Source organism: Eschrichtius robustus, chromosome 15 (assembly GCF_028021215.1).
Source record: "Eschrichtius robustus isolate mEscRob2 chromosome 15, mEscRob2.pri, whole genome shotgun sequence".
Taxonomy (NCBI): Eukaryota; Metazoa; Chordata; class Mammalia; order Artiodactyla; family Eschrichtiidae; genus Eschrichtius; species Eschrichtius robustus.
In genome coordinates, this window is record NC_090838.1 from 19,172,808 (window position 1) to 19,190,727 (window position 17,920).

At 42.9% G+C, this 17,920-nt stretch overlaps 1 protein-coding gene across 10 annotated transcripts in view; it reads left to right on the plus strand.

The window, feature by feature from the left end:
• The first annotated feature begins 12,620 nt into the window (after positions 1-12,620).
• The window catches only part of NCOA1 (nuclear receptor coactivator 1), a 264,345-nt gene continuing 259,045 nt past the window's right edge, over positions 12,621-17,920 (plus strand). For 7 of the 10 annotated variants that reach the window (XM_068564107.1, XM_068564108.1, XM_068564105.1 and 4 more), the window contains exon 1: positions 12,621-12,978. The gene's annotated coding sequence lies outside the window, so the exon portion shown is untranslated. Of the gene's footprint in view, positions 12,979-13,434; positions 13,498-17,920 lie in introns of those variants that run through there. The other 3 variants (XM_068564110.1, XM_068564109.1, XM_068564106.1) reach the window with 3 other exon arrangements.

A 17,920-nucleotide genomic window follows, 5' to 3' on the forward strand; every position in this document is an offset into this window, starting at 1 on the left:
TCCTACTCTGTGTTAGGTACTGGACACAATGGTGAACAAAACCTGATATGGTCCTTGTCTTCATGGAGTTTATTTCATTTATTTATTTTTAAAATATTTATTTATTTATTTATTTGGTTGTGCCAGGTCTTAGTTGCGGCAGGTGGGCTCCTTAGTTGCGGCTTGCCGGCTCCTTAGTTGCAACATGTGAACTCTTAGTTGCGGCATGCATGTGGGATCTGGTTCCCTGACCAGGGATGGAACCTGGGCTACCTGCATTGGAAGCATGGAGTCTTATCCACTGCACCACCAGGGAAGTCCCTTCATGGAGTTTAGAGTCAAATGGATAGTTTAATGGCAGGCTAAGTCAAGAAGTCATGTCCCCACTTATGGCTTTAATCTCATCCCTGTTTACTTCTGTTAAACGTTGCTTGGTCAGTTATTTTTCTTTTTTGCCACTTCAATCTTTTCTAATAAATGATCTTCCCCTCTGCCCACCAACATGTCATATCTGCCTTCTACTGAAATGGTAATCCTCTTGTGTTCATTAAAAAATATATATATATATTTTTGGTTCACTGCACGGCTTGCGGGATCCTAGCTCCCCAGCCAGGGATCAAACCCGTGTCCCCCGCAGTGGAAGAGCGGAGTCCCAACCACTGGACTGCCAGGGAAGTCCTTCATTTAAGTTCTTGATTGCCATTTTCTCTCTCCATCAACAGACTTCACAAGTGAGTTAGTCTTGACCTCCTAGTGCCCACTCACTTCTTTACCACTTGTAATCCTGCTTCCATGCCCACCTCTCTGGGTGACCAGGTGATTTTATTGCTCTCTGTGTTGCCTCTTTTTGGTCATCTGAGTGTTCTTCTTCCTTTTCATGCTAACAGCAAGCAGCAGGCAAGCAAGATCCTTTACATCTGTGAAACTTGTCCCAGAAAGCCTTCCCTCAGACTCATCCCAGCAAGAATGCCTCCTGCAGGAAGCAACTAACTAGCTGTTTGGACAAGTCACTTAAGTTCTCCAGGCCTCAGATGCCTTATCTGTAATATGAGTAAGTGGTGCCAAGATCTCTTCCTGTCTTAGGAGTTTGGGGGTGTAGAAAATCAGATGAGGGAAGAGTCAAGGGAAAGAGTGCCCCCAGTGTCTCCTGACCCTAGGGACAACAGGAAAGTGAGGAGATAGCAAACTCTGACAGCTCTTGGAGAAGGGATAGTTGGGGAGGGGGAGGCAAAGAGAGGCTGGAGGGCAGTGATGAGGCTGGGCAATGGGGACGAGCAGAGGGGCAAAATAAACTCTTTCCTGGAATCATAGCTATAGACAGTCTTGGGACAAGAAGCTCTGTGCAGGCTCTGAGCTTGTGGACCTAGGATTGCTGAGTTTGAAGCATATCATGTTTGACACTTGCTAGCTCCATGAATGGTGATATGTACACTTCCCTTCCCCAAAAGAAGATATACAGTATAAGCACCAACTATCGGGGTTAGCTGAACACATGAAACTTCCCTATTAGAAGGTGAGTGCCTTGAGGGCAGGAAGCCTCTCTTTTCAGTCTGTATAGCTTCTCAGTGTAGTAAGTAGCACTCAGTTTGTTAAATTGAACTGAAGAATATTCTTACATCTTATTCAGCTTGGTTCTGGAGGGAAATTCTGAGAGAAATCCAGGGTGTTTAATACATTGGATTATTTTAGCACTGATGCTTGCACTTTTACATTCTTCTTATATGAAACCTCTCATCGTTTATTTACTTGTTTATTCATTTGTTATCTGCTTCTCCCACAATGTAAGCTTTTGAGGACAGATACTGCTTCCCCAGCATCCTCAGCATCCTCAATACTTAGAATAATGCTCGGCACATAGTGGGCTCTTAATAAATATTTACTGAATGATTGCATGAACGAATCTCTGCATAAAATCTCTACTTATGATTCTTGTCTTTAAAAACTTAGGGGCTGCCAGCTTGCCTTCAGGACAGAGGAAGTATAGCTAGCAATATCCCCTTCTCTGCTTTCTTATCCCTTTCCTCTTCACAAGTGGCAGAGTTTGGGCAGCCCTGAAAGACGGGAGGAGGAGAGAAATATGGCCACCCCACCAAGCTGAAAGAGTGGGACTTTGTCACTAGGTAGCCACCCAGAAGATTCCACAGCTGCCTACTTGAATCTGCTGTGGTCTGCAGCACAGTGGTGAGTGGGAGTGCAGGAAAGCTTTGGCCAGGGGATGGCCAGCCCCACGTGAGTTATGGGGCCTCCGCAGCAAGAATCCCCTCAGCAGGCCTGACTGGGGAGTCTTCTTCAGGGCACTAATGGGTACCACCATGATCTCTCACCCATGTATCAGCTGCCTTGGCAGAGGTCCTGGTCCCCAGCACCAGCAGCTGGTAGGCCCCATCTTCACGGGAAAATTCACAGTCATCATTCGTCCGCAGAGATACGAGAGAATGAATTGGTGTATCAATAGCTATTGGTTGTACCAGTGTTTAAAGAGCAGCAGTGTAGGCTTTCCTTCTGAAAGCCAAACTGAATGAAAAACAAGGGGTGTTGGTTTTATCCTGGATGTGGAGGGCCCTGCCCTCATTGAACTTGCAGGCTGTGGAATCTATAACCTAAAGACCTAATGATGGTGGAAAAGGCGTGACTCCTAGCAACCATTCCTGTTGCTCTCAGAAAGGCTGGCTGAACCACAAAGAGGGTGAAGTTCATCTTCGGTAGCCTCTGACTTCCCTCCGCGATACTTATCTATTCCAGTGCCCCTACCTCCCCAAAATGGGAAGAAAACCATCTGCTTCACTGAAATCATGAGCAGTCTAAGGCACATATAATTTGCTCTTCCTCCTGTATTTAAATTCTAAAAGAGGAGTGCTCAAGTAAGTAACAATTATGCCCTTTGATTTGACAACCTCCTTTGAGGACTTAGGTCCAAGGAAAGACTCCAAAAGTGAGAGAGAGGAGAAAAGACCCCAAATTTGCAATAATAGGGAATGGTGAAATCAATGCAATTGAATACTATACAACCCTTAAAACCCAAGAAGTTTGAGGCATCTTTAAGAAATAATGCTGAAAAAGGAAACTAGAACCTAAAATAGTTTATGCACTGATTACATGTCTGACTACTGATTTGTAAGAATATGTGAATTTTTATACACTGATAGTGTGTTGTATATCACTAATCTGTGTGTCTAGCTCAACACCTTGCTCGTAGTAGGCACTTAGTTAATGTTTATTGAATGAATGAAGGAACCAGAAGTAAATTTAGAGAAATGCTTGGAATTTATATTCATCAGATTTCTTTTACTATAAAGCTACTTTATTATTGTTTTTAAAATTTATTTATTTATTTTTGGCTGTGTTGGGTCTTCGTTGCTGCACACGGGCTTTCTCTAGATGTGGCAAGCGGGGGCTACTCTTCGTTGTGGTGCGTGGGCTTCTCATTGCGGTGGCTTCTCTTGTTGCGGAGCATGGGCTCTAGGCAAGCGGGCTTCAGCAGTTGTGGCACGTGGGTTCAGTAGCTGTGACTCATGGGCTCTAGAGTGTAGGCTCAGTAGTTGTGGCTCACGGGCTTAGTTGCTCCGCAGCAGGTGGGATCTTCCCAGACCAGGGCTTGAACCTGTGTCCCCTGTATTGGCAGGCAGATTCTTAAACACTGTGCCACCAGGGAAGCCCAAAGCTACTTTAATGCATAACAAAAGGGTTTCTAAAAGGAAGATCATCTTTTCAATTTTATGTATATGAAAGTAAAAGAAGGAAATACCAAAATATTAACAGTAGTGGAGTCTGAGTCATGAGCTACAGGTAATTTCTATATTCATTTATCAACTTCTCTGTATGCTCTTGATTTTCTACAATAATCATAATCAGGGAGAAACAATTTGTTGAAAGAATCATCATGAAATAGCAAGTTACAAACCCAAAGGAATGAATCTCTGTTGTTGAAATTGCAGGCACACTGGTAAGCTTGGGGGTGAAGGTACATCTGGCATCTCTAGAAGCACACAACACAGGCCACCACCAATCCAGTCCTCCTACGTATACAACTGAAATTGGCATTGAGACTTCAAAAGTAAGAAACAGCGTTACAGCAAGTCTGATTGAAGTCTACATATGTTAGGGAGGCATACCTGTATTTTACATCATTAATGCTTGTCTGGGATATTGTCATTCCAGAACGGTGCAAAGAAAGCATCCATTGCAGTGTGCTTTTAGTAGTGAAAAATGATAAATAACCAAAATGTTCATCATAGAAAATATAATCCCCAAAATTCAGATGTAAAAACCAAAGATATTTTATGGTACCTTCATCTTTTTAGTTACAATTAGTATGCATGGATAATGTCCGCCTGAAGAGAAACAGGACAGTTGTTGAGACTAAAAGGTATGAAGTGGTCATTCAGGAAAGGAAGATTGTTTTTTAAGCATGATCGCATCTACATTGCCACTGGGTCTGGACACATTGGGGCTGCATATATCACTGGAGAATTTACTACTAAGCATTAAGCAAGATGGTGTTGCTAAGTAGTTAGCTCTGACAAATGAATTAACTGACGTAGGACCTAAGAATATTTTAGAAAATAACTGCTGTGTAATTTACAGGAATAAAGTTTCAGTAACTAATCAACAAGACTTGGCAAAGAGATCAGAAATCCTGTTATTTGATAATAGAACACTATGACATAATAAGTTATTTATTTGACTTTAAAAAATCAATTGCAAAAAGTAAAATTTTCACTATTTGCAGATGACATGATTTCATAGCTAGAAAACCCTAAAGACTCCACCAAAAAGGTGTTAGAACTAATAAACAAATTCAGTAAACTTGCAGGGTACAAAATCAATATATAAAAATTGGTTGCATTTCTATACACTAACAATGAACTATCAGAAAGAGAAATTAAGAAAACAATCCCATTTACAATTGCATCAGAAAGAATCAAATACCTAGGAATAAGTTAACTAAGGAGGTGAAAGACCTGTACACTGAAAACTATGAGGCACTGATGAAAGAAATTGAAAAAGACACAAATAAATAGAAAAATATTCCATTCTTATGGATTAGAAGAATTAATATTGTTAAAATGTCCATCCTACCCAAAGCAATCTACAGATTTCATGCAATCTCTATCAAAATTCCCATGGCATTTTTCACAAAAGCAGAACAAAGGATTGTAAAATTTGTACAGAACCACAAAAGACCTACAACAGCCAAAGTAATCTTGAGAAAGAAGAACAAAGCTGGTAGCACCGTGCTTCCTGATTTCAAACCATATTACAAAGCTATAGTAATCAAAACAGTATGGTATTGGCATAAAAACAGACACATAGATCAGTGGAAAAGAATAGAGAGCCCAGAAATAAACACATGCATATATGGCCAATTCACTTATGACAAAGTGGGCAAAAATATACAATGGGGAAAGGACAGTCTCTTCAATAAATGGTGTTGGGAAAACTGGACAGTAACATGTAAAAGAATGAAACTGGATCACTAACTTACACCATACGTAAAAATTAACTCAAAATGGATTAAAGACTTGAATGTAAGACCTGAAACCTTAAAACTCCTAGAAGAAAACATAGCCAGTAAACTCCTTGGCATTGGTATTGGTGTTGATTTTTTGGATCTGACTCCAAAAGCAAATGCAACAAAGGCAAACATAAACAAATGGGACTACATCAAAATAAAAATCTTCTGCACAGCATAAGAAACCATCAACAAATGAAAAGGCAACCTGCTTAATGGGAGAAAATATTTGCAAATCATATATCCAATAAAGGGTGAATATCCAAAATATATAAAGAACTCAGACAACTCAATAGCAAAAAACACAAACAAGCTGGAGGATCTGAATAGATACTTTTCCAAAGAAGACATGGAGATGTCCAACAGGCACATGAAAAGATGCTCAGCATCACTAATCATCAGGGAAATGCAAATCAAAACCACAATGAGATATCACCTCACACCTATTAGAATGGTTATCATCAAAAAGACAAGATATAAGTGTTGGAGAAGATGTAGAGAAAAGGGAACCCTCATGTCCTGCTGGTGGGAATGTAAATTGGTGCAGCTACTATGGAAACAGTATGGAGGTTCCTCAAAAAATTAAAAATAGAACTACCATATGATCCAGCAATTCCATTTCTGAGTACTTATTTGAAGAAAATGAAAACAGTAATTTGAAAAGATATAAGCACCCCTGTGTTCCTTGCAGCATTATTTGCAATAGCCAAGATATGAAAACAACCTAGGGAGTTCCCTGGTGGTCCAGTGGTTAGGACTCAGTGCTTTCACTGCTGTGACCCTGGGTTCAATACCTGATCGGAGAATTAAGATCCCGCAAGCCACGGGGTGCGGCCAAAAATAAATAAATAAATTAATTAATTAATTTTAAAAAAGACCACCTAAGTGTCCATTGATGGATATCTGGGTAAAGAAGAAGTGGCATATATATATACACAATGGAATACTACTCAGTCATTAAAAAAATCTTGCCATTTGTTACAACATGGATGGACTTGAGGGTATCATGGTAAGTGAAATAAGTCAGACAGAAAAAGACAAATACTGTATGATTTCACTTACATGTGGAATCTAAAAAACAAACAAAAAAACAAAACAAAATAAAACTCACAGGTACAGAGAATAAATTGGTGGCTGCCAGAGGGGATGGGGGTTCAAGGGTGGGCAAAATGGGTGAAGGGGGTCAAGAGGTACAAAATTTCAGGTATAGAATAAATAAGTCATGGGGATGTAATGTACAGTGTGGTGAATATAGTCAATAATATTGTATTGCATATTTGAAAGTTGCTAAGAGAATAAATCTTAAAAGTTCTCATCAGAAGAAAAAAATATGTAACTTTATATGGTGATGGATGGTAACTAGACTTATTGTGGTGATCATTTTGCAGTGTATACAAATATCAAATTATTATGTTGTACACCTGAAACTAATATAATGATACATGTCAATTATACCTCAATTTTAAAAAATCAACTTGCTGAGCAAAAAGTTTTGCCACCAAAACTGAAAGAAACTCCAAGAAACAGTTCAAAAATCAGTATTATTTGGGGGCAAAAACCACTCAATTTGTTTAACAACAGCTAATTTAACAAATAATATTTTCAAAGTGTTAAAAAGAAAATTTTAAGATGCTCCAAATGAAACCCTATGTTTATGTAATATCGACTTCTATTGTACTTAATATCACACAGTAGGAGATGGTAACTTTTCACAGAGTTTATATGCAATTTAAATAAAACAGCATTTATATAGGATCAAAGTAAAGCATGGCTGTGTATAAAGGGGTCAAAATCCATCTGAACTGCAAGGTGGACCCAGGGTACTATTGTTTTGGAAACAATAAAGTTAAGATAGATGCAGAATGTTTGTCCAGAAACCCCTTTATCTAAAACTCTACGCCTGGGTTTCAAATCAAGGCTACATTTCTGTCAAAAAAGACTTAGATTCTCTAGGCAAGAGACAGATACATCATTCTTATTGATATAATTATGAACACCACAGTTTCTGATATTTATGATTGTGGAGAACAAGATTTCTCAGTGAGTAGGAGAGCAGAAGTCACTTGAAGAAGGCGGCTATTATGACATTTTACAGCTGCAGTATGTCCTTAGGGGACACTGCATCCTGTTAACTGTTCAGCTGGCTTTATCTGTGCCTATTCTTCCAACTTGATGAATGGTCGGTCAGATTTTTACCTTCTTAGTTTGAGCTAATTTTTACTTTTTCACGGGCAATCCTAAGTAGCAAACTAAACACTACTGAGTGCTTTGCATACATTATTTCATTCAATCTTTGCAATAATCCTTTGCTAGCATCCTATTTTACAGATGAGGACACTGAGGCTTGGAGGTGTTAAAGGGATTTGTTCAGGGTCACACCGCTAGTCAGTGGCAGAGCCATTTCAAACCCCAGTTTGCCTAACTCTAAACCTAACTTTCTTAATGTCCATAATTCAAGCCAATGTAGAAATAAAAGACTATTCAAAGGAAAATTGACAAAATTCTTTCTGTGGGGAAGTGGCAGGCTCATGCAAGGTAGATAGGACCGTAGATTGGAACAATTTTTCTGGAGGTCAATTTGGCAAATATGTAGTTAAAAAAAAAATTAAACATGTACCCTTTGAGCCAGCAATGAATCTTGTACGAATTTAACCTAAGAAAATAATTTTCAAACCCTGCACAGGAGCATGCATTAGAATTATAGCATTATTTATGAAAACAAACACACAAACAAGAAAATAAAAACAATGTAAACATTTCCCAGTAAGGGATCGGTTAATTAAATGGCTAAAGAAACATACAAGGCAAGACTATTCAGCCACTTTAATGATGAAAATATATTGTATAGTAAAAGACACTAGATTATCTATGAGCATGTATAGTGTGTCTATTATGTAAAATCGAATACCATACTGTATTTATATGTGCAAATACACAGTCAATATGTGAAAAGGTGTTCAGTTTTTTTTTTTTCTGGCTCAGTAGAGTTTGTTTGTTTTACCTCTTTATACTTTTCTTTATTGTTTGGTTATTTTATGAATCAAAACAAAAAAACTATTTGAAAAAAAGTGTCAATGTTAAATCAGTTCTTGTCTCAGCAAGTGGAGTGAGTTCATGTATACTAGCCAGACGTTTTATACAACTAGGAATCTATTATGCTTTGGAGAAAATTCAACAGGTATGTTATAGATCCTGGTCATGTAACTACCATGTTTCTGTTCCACCAAAGGATTAATATTAAAGTATGAGGTCAATAGGACCTGACTGAAACCAGACCTGTCTGGGCTATAAAAGTTAAATGTTGTCTTACATTGTCATTTAAGAAATCTCTTCAAAACAGTTTTATTTAATTGAAGTCAGTCCTACTTGTTGATTGGCATTGTACTTTGGGAGTAAAGGAACTTTTGCTTAAGTAGGTAAAGTAAATGGATTTCAAAGAGGCTGTGTGGGGTTCAGGAAGCAAACCTAACTAACACATCTTTTGCCCTTATATTAATGGCTCCTGGGGGTAGGGGGTTGGTTGGAGTTAAGGAAGTGGGCCTGTTTAGGAAACGTAGATGGAGCCAGAGAGGTGTTGAAATGACGAGAGACGAGACCAACTGGGAAAGAGAAATGTGGGTTATGAGCACATGAAAAGATGCTCAACATCGCTAGTCATTAGGGAAATGCAAATCAAAGCTACAAGGGAATACCACCTTACACCCATTAGGATGGCTACCATAAAAAAAACAGAAAACAACTAGAGTTGGCAAGGATGTGAGGAAATTGGAAAACTTGTGCACTGTTGTGGGAATGTAACATGGTATAGCTGCTGTGGAAAATAGTATGGAGGTTCCTCAAAAAGTTAAACATAGAATTACCATATGACCCAGCAATTCCACTTCTGGGTATATACCCAAAAGAGTTGAAAGCAGGGTCTCAAAGAGATATCTGTACACATATGTTCATAGCAGCACTATTCACAATAGCTAAAATGTAGAAGCAACCCAAGTGTCCATTGACAGATGAGTGGATAAGCAAAATGTGGTACATACATATGATGGAATGTTACTCAGCCTTAAAAAAGGAAATTCTGCAATATGCTACAACATGGATGAACTTTGAGGACATTATGCTAAGTGAAATAAAAAGACAAATACTGTGTGATTCATTTATTTGAGGTACTTAAGAGTAGTCAAAATCATAGAGACAAAATAGAATGGTGCTTGCCAGGGAAGGGGAGAATGGGGAGTTAGTGTTCAATAGGTAAGGATTTTCAGTTTACAAGATGAAAAGAGTTATGGGGATGGATGGTGCTGATGGCTGCCCAACAGTGTGAATGTATTTAATCCACTGAACTGCATATTTAATAATGGTTAAGGTGGTAAATTTTATCTGTATTTTAACACAATAAAAAAAGAAGAAAAAAGTGGGTTACAACTGTTTTGGCAAGTGATTATAAACGTAGAGGAAAGAGAAGTCAAAGGGCCTTACTTATGAAGGAGTCTCACCCTAGAAAAGTCCTTTCTTTAGTGTCCATGGATGGCAAGATAAATAATACCTTAAGTTCCACTCATCATCCAACAAAATCTCAGCACTGCCTGTCCTGAGGATGTTTAAAAGTTAATTAAGACACCGGGCTGCAGAGTGGGGTAGGGGTGGGGGCTGGGAGAGGGAGATGCAGGTGTTATTAACAGTTGAAGCCGTGGAAACAAAACCAAGTCAATCTAAGTGAGAGGAGAGGTGGGAAAAAAAATCAAACCTTGAGGATACCAACATTACATGGTTCTTTGGAAAAGGAACAGCAAAGAAAAGTGCTAGGGAAGGGAAGTTCAGAAAACACGCAAAGAGAGAAGAGAATGATGTAGAAGACAGGGGAGGGGAGGACAGTTTCAAAAAGCAGGACTTCACAGTATAAAGCGCTGTAGGAAGGCCATCTAATGCGGTGGGGGTTTGAAGTATCTACTGGACCTGGCAATCAGCAGTGGCCAGAGTGTAGCCCCGACAGGAGACAGCGTTACCTACACACGTGGTATGTTTGTAGGCCTCTTCATACAGTCCAGACTGGACTAGACTGGGAGGTATGTCCTACAGAAGGGGATTAACCTGGCGATTGAGAGATACATAGCTCTGGGTATTTTCAGTGATTATTGGGGATGGGGACTCTGTAGATGGCTAGATGTCCTGCTAAACTAGGTGAGGGCAAGAGCTAATCAAATGCACCTAGGGCTCCAGTAATAAGAATCAAATGAATGAATATATAGTTTTTTTGTTTGTTTGTTTGTTTTTATTTTTGGCTGCATTGAGTCTTCATTGCTCCGCATGGGCTTTCTCTAGTTGTGGTGAGCGGGGGCTACTCTTCGTTGTGGTGCGCGGGCTTCTCATTGCGGTGGCTTCTCTTCTTGCGGAGCACAGGCTCTAGGCGTGTGGGCTTCATTAGTTGTGGCATGCGGGCTCAGTAGTTCTGGCTCACGGGCTCTAGAGTGCAGGCTTAGTAGTTGTGGTGCACAGGCTTGGTTGCTGCGCAGCACGTGGGATCTTCCTGGACCAGGGCTCGAACCCATGTCCCCTGCATTGGCAGGCGGATTCCTAACCACTGCGCCACCGGGGAAGTCCCTGAATGAACGAATATATGATGAATGTGGGGTGTGGACTAAAGGTTGGTTTATGAGCAGGCCAGGAATAGGATGATGAGCAGTCCCCAACCTTTTTGGCACCAGGGACCAGTTTCGTGGAAGACAATTTTTCCACAGAGGGTGCGGGGGATGGTTCAGGGGGTAATGTGGGCTATGGGGAGCAGCAGATGAAGCTTTGCTCGCTTGCCTGCTGCTCACCTCCTGCTGCGCAGCCCAGTTCCTAACAGGCCTCGACCGGTACTGGTCCACAGCCTGGGGTTTGGGGACCCCTGATCTAGGGTATGGCAGTGAACGATGGCAGGATGGAGTACATGCCTCTGGAAGAAGTTGCTCACTGACTCAGAGAGGTGCCAGGGAGGTTGGTGTTTTCAAGGCAAGGTCAGGTTTCAGTTAGGAGAAGGAGTGTGAAGAGCTTAAAGATTTCTACAGGTTGCTCTAGAGCAGAAAACACTGAGAGACAACAACAGGACGGGATTGAGGTAGGTGCAGACAGCTACCTGGGAATAAGAGTGCAGGAAAGGATAGCTGTCTGCTTTACAAAGCACCTCTGCAGCCAGCGACTCATTCATCCTTAGGACAACCCGGAGAGAGAGATAGGTATTATATTGCCAGCCTTTGGAATGAGGGATGCTTTCCAGATAAGGCTCGGAAAGCCTGTTCAGCCGCTGTTTGATTCCTCTAGTGACAAGGAACACTCTACTTTTGGAAGTAGCACTTCCATTATAAAATTTAAAAAGCGAGTAGAAAAGAAGAAAGGTGTGGGCCCCCTTGAGGGGAAAGCTCTGTCAATGACAAACATTTTGGGTAATTCACGGAACTGCAGAGCCAGACGTGTCAGTCAGATCTTTTCATCTGTAAAACGAAGGGGGCAGATGATCTTTCTTTTCCCTTATCTAATAGCCTGTGAAATCATCTAGGCAACCAACTCCCAGTTTTACAGAATAAAGGGCTGCGGATGTGTCTCGCTCAAAGTAATACAAGAAATTAGCGGAGGGACAGGCCAGAACCCACTCCACCCGGGTCTACTGCGTCCCTCGCCGCTCCACACCTTCCCGGACAGATCAGGCCAGCGGGAGGCTGCAGGCCGGGCGGCCTAGCTGAAAGCACCCTGGGGTTCGAGGCGGCTTCCCGGCAGCAGTCATAGGAACGCCCCGAGGGGAGGGGAAGAGTTAGGGCCTCCTTTCCCACACTTCGTTAGGACGCGGGCCGGGGCGGGACCGCGGCAGCCCTCCCTCGGGCCTGCGGCCGGCAGAGGGCGCGGGGCAGCTCCTCGTTTCGCTGCCCGGCGGGCGGGGAACTGGCTGCCCCCGGAGCGCCGTCGGAGCTCCCGGGCACCGGATCGCGGTAGCCCGGCCGGCCGGAGGGCGCAGGGGCAGCGCAGAGGGCAGGACGGCGGGAAGTGGGCGGGGCGGCCGGGAGCCGGCGGGGCGGGGCGGGGCGGGGCTGGGCGGGGCGCGGAGGGGGCGGGGCCGCGAGCGGGGGGCGGTGGCGGCGGCGGCGGCGGCGGCGGTGGCGGTAGCTGAGGAGGAGGAGGAGAACATGGCGGCCGCGGAGAGCGGCTGAAATGCCTGTTTTTCAGGCCAGGCGAGCGGGAATCTGAAGCGATTCTCTGAGCCTTCCCCTCAGACGGCTGGACCGCGGCCTCGAGCGCCTCGACTGCCCTGTTCCCTGCTGCTCCCTCGAGTGCAGCCTGCGCCCGGTCCGTTCTGCATCCCCCTGCGGGGGGGACTCCTGCTCCGGAGGAGGGGGCCGGAGAGCCGCGGCGGCGGCGGCGGGCTCCCGGCCCGAGCAGCGGCGGAGGCCGCGGCGGCGCCACCACGGTCGCGGGCGAGCGCGGCGCCCGTCAGCGCGGCCCAGAGGCGGCGGCGGCAGGTGAGTGGCAGGCGGCGGGCGCCGAGCCTCCCGGTGGGTGCAGCTGTCACGAGCCGCGCGGCCGCCGAGGCCCTAGGGGGCGGGAGCAGCTGGTGCCCCTCCGCCCGCCGTTCTCCTTTCTCTCCGCTCCGTTCCCCCTCCCACTTTCCCCGACTTCTCCCTCGGCCTCGCGCGGCTGGAGGGGGCGGAGGTCGCAGCTGTCACGGGCACCAGCTGGGGGCTGTGCCGCGGATGGAAACTGCTGCAGCAGCGACTTCCCTGCCCCGTTTCCCAGTTGCCCTAGTTAGAGCGGACGGGGCGAGCATCTGCGGAGGGTGCGCGAGGCTCGCGGCCGCCGGCCCGGCGTGGGGAGAGGCGCCCCGAGCCCGCGGGCGCTCCCCGCCGCCGAGAGGGGGAGCCGGAAGTCGGCGCGGGCGCCCCTCGGCCCCGGCGAGCGCGGTGACCTTGGCAAGCCCGGTAACCTCTCAGAGTCTCGCTTGCCGGGACTGCGAAATGGGGATGACCGTGGCGAGCCTTCTTGTAAGCGCAGCCTCCGACGGCGCTTCTGTTTACCCCCGCGCACTTGCTTTACCCTTCTCCAGACGAGGGATTTCGGAGGCAGAAACGGGATGGATAAGTGAGATTTTCCTGTTATGTTTAGGGTTTGGTCCCCTTCGTCGGATTCTGCTGAAAGGATTTAGGAAGGGGAGCAAACATGTTGGCTGGAAGACTGAGAGGTGGGATGGGTTAATGGTCAGCGACAGAACTCGAGCCATTCCCTAGTCGCTTGGAAGAGAAATGGAGAAACCGGACACCAGGGTCTCTGCTCCTACTACCCAGCTGTGTTGTTTTTTGTTTTCTGTTTTTAAAGCAGTCACTCCCATAGACTAGACACTGCCTCGGTTGACGATGTTAGAGGGAGACGGAGGGTTTGACAATAAAGCCTGTATGTGTGACAAGGAGAGTCCGTGCTGCTGTGGCTGCAGTTTGGTGGGGAGGAAAACTTGAAGCTGGAGGATCTTTTAGCCTTTCAGGCTGGGCTCTCTTCGTTCACTGTAGGTGTTGAAGAGGCAGGTGTCCTTGTGGAGAAGGTGACATTTTTTTCTTTTGAGACGGTGAATTTTTAATGCTGAGCATGATGGTGGTGAATGAAGGGTTCTGGAGTGAATTGCAGTCCCAGCACCCTCTGTTGATGCCAAGAGTAATCTCTGTGGCGATGATTTGTGAGGGCTGAGGCTTTCACTTCAGTGATTAAGAAATCTTCAAGTGTCTGTGTAAAACATTGCTGCGGTGAAGCTTAGATTATACTGTACAGCTGAAGGGATGGAGTTCAGGGGTTAAATTTGTTTGAGGTTTGTCTTCAATTTTGGAATTGGTTGAAGGTTAGTCTCAAAAAAAAAAAAAAAAAAAAAGTTGGCCAAAGGGGCCTCTCAGCTTGTTTCACAGAAGCTGTGATGTAGTAGGAAGGGGGTCAGATTTCATGTTGAGAATAGTATAAAAAGAAAGTGTTTGCTTGGGTCTTTTGGCTCTTGAACTAGAAATAGTTTTGGGTTAAAAGTAGCAGTGAGGTTTGATTCAGCTTAATAAATGGGCATTCCTTGAACTATGTCATAAACAGATGCAACTGCAAGTGTTTCTTTTTTATCTCCTGTACTCTGTGGAAGGGTCTAATTTGGTTTTGTGAACTAGCGTTGGAAATGGTTTCCCCCTATTTCTTATTCAGATTTTATCCTTTGGGAACAATGGATCAAAAAGGGGGCCTGAATAGGGAATATATGGTTTGGAGAGAAAATGCAGGGATGCTGCTTATAAGAACAGGCATTTGGTTTGATTTTTGTAAACATTTTGCACTGATTATTTATTTCATTTATTTAACTCACAATGAAGTTTGATTTTTAAGGTGCAGAATTTGAATTTTACATAGTTTATAGTTGATCTTTTTCTCATTTCCTTCTGAGAAAATCTGTAGGATTGTGTCTTTTTGTGTGGTTTAAGCCAAGGGAGTATTTTAGATCTGCATTTTTGGTAAGTGGTTTTATTGAAAAAAAAGTGCTTGATGGAACTAATGGTGATTGTTCCACTTAAACTGGGATTATATAGACAATGCATTTTCCTTCCTCTTTCTGCCAACATTTGTTTTTCTTTCTCCTTCAATTCCAGGGTTTCATTTCTAGAAATCTGGGCTGGAAACAGAAGCAGCAGTTTGTATAATACCAAGAACTTGCTTATGCCAGGAAGCTGTAAGGGTAGCATGAAGTGGGTGTGGTATAAAGATACTGCCACTATTTAAGACAATTTAACTGTTGAGGGAGTCCAGGGTCAAACTTTAATTTTTGTTGAATTTCCTGTTTTCTTTGTATGTGTTAATCTTTTGGTGGGCAGAGGATTGGGTTGCTATGGTGCTGACTGGTGTATATTGTGAAAGCACTGGCAAAATTTCATGCTTTTACTCTATACGGAAGGGTGCTAAACAAGCCTAAATAATTTAAAGATGTTGCTCCCAGGATGGAATGTTCTCTGCATGTACTGTTGATCCTGCTAATCCAGTGATCGGTCTTCACCAGGACTAAATGTTGAGTAAATGATGAGGGTGGTATAGAGGTGCTGAAAGGTGGAGCGGGGAAGAAAGGATATTGGACATTCTTTGAAAATCTTTTCTCTATTGGACTGTATATCAGAGTATGGTTTATAATTCTTTTTAAAGGACATCTCTTCTCTGTCCTCATCGATTTCACCATAACTTCTCTTACATACTACCTTTGTTCCTTACTTAAGTTTGTCTTTATTGCCCTATCCCCCAAGGGCTCCACATTGCTTGAATATGTTGCATATCTTTTGGGGTTGGTTGGTCTTAAACCATATGGCCTAAAATAGCTTTCATTTTAGGGCAAGTATGGGAGGTAAACACAGCACACACCACCGAGTAGAATCTTCTTAAGTCATGGGGGGAGGAGATCCCCAGGATTCTCATTATTGTCTTGGCAGTGATTTTTACTTTCTGCCTATGATAATCACAGGAATTCTCAGAGGGCCATCAGCTGCTTTCCTAGCATAGGTCCAAAAACACGTGGTGGGCTCCTTTTTACATTACTTCCAGATATCGGGTGCAGAAGAGTGTGGGATTGGACGAAGTGCATGTGTTTCAGGAGTTGAATGACAGAGCGCTATATCCAGTCTTGGGCTGCAGAACCATACAAATTTCTCCCCACCTTGTACAACTTTCCTATGAGTTGGACAGACTAGACTGTAGAAAAGGACTTCTTCATTGCTTCTCTCCCAGGTTAACCAGTAGCTTAGCTCTTGGTTATTGGTCACTAAGGATGGACCTTATGGTCTCCAACCTTTTTTCTTACCATTGGAGGTGAGGTCTAGTCATTTCAAGCCTTTCTTTCTCTCTTCTTTGTGTTTTACTTAGACTTTGTGCCTCTCTCTCAACATACGGGGTCAGAGGTCATAAAATGGCCTAGTGGCAACTGTGTACCATTCTTGGTTGCTTAGTTTAAGGAGGAGGTGCAGGTTTTTTCCTTTAGTTGAATTCCAGATGATGTTTTGTGGGTGCACAGTATTTGGATTAACATAAATTATTGTTTTATATTTCTGCAAGATACATGGTTGAATAAGAAGAATTATTACAAAACACTGACACCAACATTTAAGTCCAGTTCTAGAAATGCAAGTAGAGTTGGTTGTTGAATCCATGCTTCCTCCCCCATTCCCCCATCTGCAACACAGTATTTTTGAGGCTTCTTGAAATGACAGGCTTTTAGAAAAGCTTAGTATAGTTATCATATTTTGAAGATAAATAGCTTATGCCAAAACAGAAGCTATAGTCACTGGAGGAGTTGTAGAAGACTTCACATTAATCAGTCTAGTCACCCTCATCTTAGATATATTTTGATCTAATCTCTCCCCATGGGTATGTTTCAATGTGGACGGTGGGAAGTTGGGCTTTACTGAGAAGTCCTGGACCTGACCACTGGGAACAGACAGATGAGATCCATAACAATAGGTGCAAGCACAGAAGTGAAATACACCTATTAACAGGGCCAGAAGTCTAATAACACTGGTTTATCCAATGCTTCCAGAGTGATACTTCATTTTTGCCTGTAATTTTGAGGCAGTTTTTAAGCTTCTTTTGAGAATGGATGTTTGACTTCAGACACAGGAATGGTGCCCTGGCTCTTTTACTTAGTAGATGTAACCTTGGGTTAGTTATTTAACCACAGTAAACCTCAGGTTTTCGTGCTTAAAATTGGAATAATGTACTTAAACTCATATTGTTGTGACCTTTAAATTAACTTATTATATTAAATAACAAGATATGTCTAGCATAATGATGGGCAGGTAGTTAAGACTTTAATAATGTTTTCTACATTTCCATAACCTAAATACATCACTGCCTAATCCGTCATCAGATTATCTGATTCTTTTCTTTGCAATTTCTTGGATTTCCCCCTTTATTTCTGCCTCTACAGTCTGGTCCCCCTGTCATTTTGCACATGGAGTAACTAGCATCACATGAACTCTGTGGGCCTGAGTTTCTTTATCATCAGATGAGCATATTGGTCTGAATTCACATTTCTTCTTGTGCTGAAATTCTATGATTTGTAGGTTTATAGCTGTTTGCCTGCATGCATTTGCCTCTCTAATTCATCCTACATATAAATGTTGAAAAAATTCTTTGCTGAAACATTTTTTGATGTTATTGTTTTTAGTGGAGACTCTCTATGGAAAAATTTATCAAATGTAAATCATTTAAACTGTTCTTGTATTTCTCATTCCAGAAAATTTGCTGCAGATGGCATATGCAGAAATGCTTTGTAAACTGTAAAGTGCTACACAAGTGAAGAAAGTATTATAATCACTTGTAGATATCTTGCTTCTTTGATTTTACATGTTTCGTTTCTTTATTTAAATTGTATTCCTTTTTCCTTTATCACTTAACCTTCAAAAACAGTCAGAG